This window comes from Chrysochloris asiatica, unplaced genomic scaffold (assembly GCF_000296735.1).
Source record: "Chrysochloris asiatica unplaced genomic scaffold, ChrAsi1.0 scaffold00118, whole genome shotgun sequence".
Taxonomy (NCBI): domain Eukaryota; kingdom Metazoa; phylum Chordata; class Mammalia; order Afrosoricida; family Chrysochloridae; genus Chrysochloris; species Chrysochloris asiatica.
Window position 1 is genome coordinate 7,592,290 of NW_006408636.1, and position 6,621 is coordinate 7,598,910.

The 6,621-nt window shown below is 40.6% G+C and overlaps 2 pseudogenes; both read right to left on the bottom strand.

Annotated features, from left to right (window-relative positions):
- Window positions 1–6,621, bottom strand: part of LOC102820030 — a 185,351-nt pseudogene that overhangs the window by 33,688 nt on the left and 145,042 nt on the right.
- On the bottom strand, window positions 1,291–2,439 carry LOC102830743 (annotated as a pseudogene).

Here is a 6,621-nt window from a genome sequence, read left to right on the forward strand (position 1 = left end):
GGTAAGAGCCGGGAGCAGGCGGGTGGGGTTTAAAAATGCTCGTAACTTCTCAGTTGTTAGTTCTTTTAAAAAACCAAGTTAATAGAGTTGCCGCCTAATGTTTTATGTTTGCCCAAAAGCTGTCTACCAGGCTGGGGCCCCTATTGTGACCCTGTCCCATATTTCTCCCGAGCTCACATACCTGTCCCACTGGTCAGGGGAGTGCCACCGCTGGAAGTTTTTTTTTTATTATTATTATTTTTAAGGACAACTTTTTATTGTTACCAGAGGCTTTTATCATCAATCAGTACATGGTTATGACAGCAATACCTTCTTTAGACTGCACAGAGAGCTCAGGATCCCTAAGTCATTAAGACAAAGATAGGTAGACTGGGTGGCAGGGGGCTTCATTTTTATCAAGAAAATTCTAACAACATAAACTTGGGCACTGAATTCAGTCAATACATGTTACAGACTCAAACAACTGTTCAACTTCCAGACAGTCTTTCCTATTGATTATAAATGGATGAAAATTCTGGTCATTTACAAAATCTAATTTTAGTTTACATACATGTTTCTTTGGTGAGCACCTGGATATATTAACTTTATCACAAATTATTTTATACAAATGTCAAAAATGGTTTCTTTCAACAAATCTAAGCATGTCCTAATTACATGTCACTTTAAACCAACATGGTAATGCGAGTCTTTTTCTATTACAACCTGATTCATATGGGGCAATTTCGAAGTAGCTCTTCAGACTAACTTGGAATTGAATTGTGGATTAAATGCTGACAGTCATATAATCAATTTTCTCACAAAACTGCTAAAAATAATAATCTGGGGGATTTCCTATTTAGTGAAGGTTAGGGTACAGATCAACATGCATAAAATTCATTAAGCTTTCAATGAAGAAGAAAGCAAAAGAAGAAAATTCAATCAGGATGCTGGGGATATGGTTTGCTAGTTATGAATTTTGAAACTTTTAAAAATGGTAACTGAATTTTTAATATGGTGTAAGCAGCATTACATTTTAGCAGAGGAAATAGTGGAAATAAATACAATAAATAAAATGCACACTTTTTAAATTTTGGATCTTTTTAAAATTTCTATACTTTTTTTTTGGTCTTTTAAATGTTTATATAATGTTGAATTATCAGCCACACAATAAACAAAGAGGTTTTTTTTTTTTTTTTCTGGCTTACTTCAACTCAGCCTGACTTAAGGTATACGTCCCTTCCTGGTTTTACGTGTTTCTATTCCCAGAGTAGTCTACCTTAGCTTTGCATTTGAAGGTAACACTTGCTGAAACTACATGACAGAAACAGGCTGCAAAGGAGGACAAGGCGAAGCATGTCCCTCTTGCTTTGACAGATCAGTGCTACACACAGAACCCACATTTTCTGAAGCATTATCTTCATTATAGAGCTGTTTGATCCCATCATAGAAGTCATCCACTTCCATTTCCTCTACTTTGCGTTTAGCAGAGGCATGCTTACACCCACTGGCAGCTGGAAGATGATGGTGGAAGGCAGCTGTACCTCTGACTGGCACTTCTGGTTTGCTGTTGTCCTTGGAGAAATCTGGGCCTGGGACAGAGGAGGACTGTAATCTGAACACTCCTTTGTCACAGGTCACCAGGGTGTGCTTGAGGGGACGGTAGACATAAACGGAATTTAGAGGCAGGGAAGACTGCAGAGTAGAAAAGTGATGTGCCACAAGCTCCCAACAGTGAATCAACTGGGAACTATCCATCTGTGCTTTCTGAAGCAGTTCAATTGTCAGAGAAAGCCAATCAGGAATGAGTTTCTCCATTTCCAAACTAACCATGCCCAAAGCAAGCATGGACCCTTTGAATTGCAGAAGTTGGTTGCAGGCCATACAGTGGAGGAGTTGCTTGGTAAGGACTGCCAGATGTTGAGATGGGCTCAGTTTGGGCAAACTGAAGAATAACTGAGGCCTGTTTGACACTGCAATGGCATGGAAAATGTGGAGAAAACCCAATGGTGTGGCTGTGTGAAGATCCCAATTCAATTTATAGAGAATAATTCTCTCCATTCTCAGAATTTCAGATGAAGAACATCCACAGAAACTGTCTCTTGCTAACACCTTCAGAATTGGAATTCTCTCATCCTCCTCAACAGTCTTGGCAGCTAAGAAAAAGCAGCTGATTGCAATACAACTCAAGTATTTTGGGTGGGCCTTTACAGTAGCTAAAAACCTATCCAAAAGACTGCTAGCCAGAGCAAATGTTTCTGGATACAGGTTGAATTGGTACTTGAGCTTCGCCAGCCACGGAATCACTTCATCTCTCTGGGATGGAGAAACATACTGATTTGTGGGCATTTTGGGCACATTCACCTTCCACAGCTGGGCTTCCCTAGAGATTGCCATTTCCAACAGGAAAGACAATCTCTGGTTTTCCAAAGGTCCTGGAAACTTCATGATATCCTTTGGATCTGCCTGTCAGCCAGTTTGATGTAGCTACCTTCTCCTCCTCTTCTTCTTCCTCCTCCTCCTCCCTCCTCCTCCTCCCCGGCAGAGCTGTAGGCCTCACAGTGGTGACCCGGGGTCATCTGCAGGCCCGTTACCACCTCATTTTTCTCTGCGCGCAGCGACGGCGAAGCACGCGGAGGGAGAAGAGGGGGAAGCGGGCCGGCGAACACGGGCGCAGGGGCTCGAGCGGGATGCACGGCTGCTGCTAGTGGGTCGTCGGGTCGGTCAGCGAATTAATTCCATGATGACCCCAAACTTGTGGCCGCCACCACCACCGCCGGTCCCGCTCCTCCAGCCGCCGCTGCCGCTTGTGCCCGGGTGGGGAGGGGGTTCCCTCTCGTCATAGGGAGGCGGGGGCCGGAGAGAGACGGAGGGGGAGACTGGCTCTGCCCCTGCCCAGGGGATGCGCCTCCGAGGGGAAATGGTGAAAGGGGGGGAGGGGGAAAAGGAAAAGAAAAAAAAGGAAGGGAAAAATAAGAAAAAACGAGACAGAGGCCCTGCCGCGTACGCTCGCGGGGAAGGCTCTTAGAAAATTTTATACTTTAATATTTTTATATTTCATAAACCTGGTATGGTGCTGTAGGATACGCACTTGATCGCAAGGTCAGTTTGAGCCTCAGGGTCAGTGATTCAAACTCATCAGTCACTTCTTGGGAATGCTGTACAGGATCGCCATGTGTTAGAACCAACTCAACGGCACTTAACAACAACATGTAGCTACATTGTAACATTATTTCATTTACCCTAAAACTTAAAAAACAAAACAAAAACATCACTCAATGTAATTTCTAATATGCAAAAACAGTTCAGTTCTTTAAAATGAGTGGAAATTTAATATCACTGTTTAACTTACTGTGCAGCTAGCTAATAAGGCTCAGAGAATCTTCCAATAGCCCCAAACTTCTTCCAGGGGACAGAGCTCTGCACCTGGTGTTCCATCTGTCACTGAGAGATTAGTCAAGTTGTGCATACATTTGCTGGAAGTCAGAAAGAAAAAAACTTATCTCTCAAGGAGAGCGATTATTGGATTCATGGCTAAGATAAAAAAAATTCTGGATCTCATCACAGAGATTCAACACATTTCTGTTCTTGCCTCAATTTTATCTGACCTTTTAAGCGAAGGCAGATTTGAAGTTATAAAGTCAGCAGATCCTACCTTTTATCATGCCTATAGTTATCTTTCAGTCTTTTTCAATTTCCCGTCCTAATGAGCTCTAGTGTGGGGCTATGGGTTAATGCACTGGACTGCAGAGTCGGTTTGAATTGCAAGGTCGGTGGTTCAGGCTCACCAGCTGCTCCTCGAAAATCCTAAGTAAGGTTTCTATGGTTCAGAACCAACTCAAAGGCACTGAAAAACAACAAGGAGCTCTGATAGCATAGTGGTCCCGAGACGGGCTACTAATTTCACAGTGAGCAGTTCGAAAGTACCAGTGGTTTCATGGGAAAAGATGAGGCTTTCTGCTCTCATAAAAATTTACAGCCTCAGAAACCCTATACAGAGTCACTATGAGTCAGAACTGACTCTGCTGCACATAACCACCACCAAGGAAAAGACCCCTGGTGGTGCAGTGGCTAAAGCACTGAATGCTAAAGGTTGCTCAAATCTACGAACAGCTACATAGGAGAAAGATGAGGCAGTCTGCCTTCTGTAAAGATTTACAGTCTTAGAAATCCTATGAGGATAGTTATATTCTGTTTTATAGGGTCTCTCTGAGTTGGAATCAACTCCACAGCGGTGTGCTTTGTTTTTGGTTTGGTCCTAAGGAGATGTGGCCGGTTACTATAATTTGTGAACTGGTGTAATTTACAAGCACTTTAAAGCAGCTTGTTACATCCTCAAATGGGCATTTTTAATCAGGAATAATTCCATAAGAACTGTCTCTTCTCAGAATAGAAAGAATGCAATGATATTGTCATTTCTAGTGACATTTCAAGAGAGAAATCATGTAACATCTATTTTTCCCATGTCTAGGCATAGAAAGCATATATAATTTTCAGTAAAAAAAACATTTTGTATCCTATACAGCACTTACTGGTCCTTAAAGAAAGGTGCTTAGAAAAAATGCGGTAAATAAAACAAATTATTAATAATTGTTAAATTTGGATGATGGATAAATAGATATTTGCTATATTAATCACTATACTTTTCAGTACATTTAGAATGTTGTTGTGTGCCATCGAGTCGGTTCCAACCTATAGGGTTGGAGCATAGCGTTTCCAAGGAGCAGCTGGAGAGCTTGAATCACTGACCTTGTGGTTCAAACTGACTTTGCAGTCCAGTGCATTAACCTACAGTGCTACACCAACACTCCACATTTAGAATTGTTGTTGTTGTTATTAGGTGCCATCAAGTCGGTATCGACTCAGCGAACGAAACACTGCCGGATCCTGGGCCAACCTCACTACTGTTGCCACGCTTGAGTCCGTCGATGCTGCCACTTGGCCAATCTATCTCATTGGGGTCTTTCCTCTTTTTCTCTGACCCTCCACCTTACCAAACATGATATCCTTCTCCAGCAACTGCTCCCTCCTGACAATATGTCCGAAGTATGAGAGATGAAGTTTGGCCATCTTGACCTCCAAGGAGTACTCTGGCTGCACTTCTTCCAAAACGGATCTATTGGTTCTTTTGGCAGCTCATAGCACTTTCAATATTCTCCTCCAACATCATAACTCACAAGCATCAATTCTTCTACTGTCTTCCTTATTCACTGGGAATAATAGATGTTACATGACATTTAGAATATTTAGTACTAAAACAACAGGAAGGTGCTCACACAAAGAAGCAACTTTCCCTTTTTCTCCTTTGGGAAAACCATACTACTAAATCTTGCTAAAAAATTATTGCTCTTTAATGCAACTCTGAATATGGAGGTATTCTGAGGGAGTTTTAGACCAGGAATTATAGGAGAGTGCCTCCTATCATTTTTAAGTCAGGCCAGTTGAATATGATTGACTGACTATAGTTGCTTTGGCTCTGGACTAGGTGTTAAATTACATACTAACCTGTATTTCAAAACATCAGTTGATTCTTTCCTTTTATGAAGCAATAAAGCCCTTTTCAAGGCCTTTAGAGCAATGGAAGGACAGTGTGCAGGAGTTTCCATTGCTAATGCTATAGAAAGAAAAGAAAAACAATTTTAAAATAACATAATCTCATTCAACCATCACAATTTTCATCACAGGCAATAATTTGCTTTCTCTAGCTAAACTGGTTCAAAACAATTTACAACAATAACAATAAAACAAAAACAAACCATACACACAAACAAAAAACAAAACTAATTTTATGAAATGATGAATCCGTAGATACTTTCAGCAATAGTTTCTGCTCTGAACAGAGTAATGTGGTAGGATTGCAAGGCTATGTCTTTCTTCAGCAAACATCAACAGAGAACCTAGGGTTTCTGTGACCTTGCACATACTGTGAAGGAATAACCCTGTAAACCAGAGCCAAGGAGAGGCACATTAAGTAAGAAACAAAGTAGATCAGTAAAAGGACTCCAATAAAAACAGATTTATATTACAACATACTGGTTTTAAAAAATTATTTTGTTGTTGTTGAGAATATACATAACAAACATAGCAATTCAATAGTTTCTACATGTACATCTCAATGATGCTGATTGCATTCTTTGAGTGATGCAACCAATTTCACCCTCTTCTGAGTTGTTCTTCCCACAATTAATATAAACTCACTGCCCCCTAACGTTTCTATCGAATCTTTCAAGTTGCTATTGTCAATTTCATACTATGTAGAAAATCTTTTAAAAGAACAATGTTCAAGGCAGACATTCTTTACTAATTGTCTTTTCTAGTGCTACTATAACAGAAATAACACAAGTGAATGCTTTAACAAACACATTTATTTTCTCACAAATTCAGGAGACTAGAAGTCTCAATTCAGGGGAAGGTTTTCTCCCTCTGTTGGCTCTGGAGCAAGGTCCTTGTCTTTTCTGAGATTCTGCTTCTGGGTTATCCTATGGCTTGGCATCACTTTTCCCCATCTCTTCTCTTGATTGCTTGCTCAATCACTTTTTAAAAATGTTTTATTGTGAATTATATAATAGATTAAATGGGAGAATATTAGTTTTACATTCATTCTATCGTATATCGTTTCATTGCCATGGTTCCAATCCCCTCCAT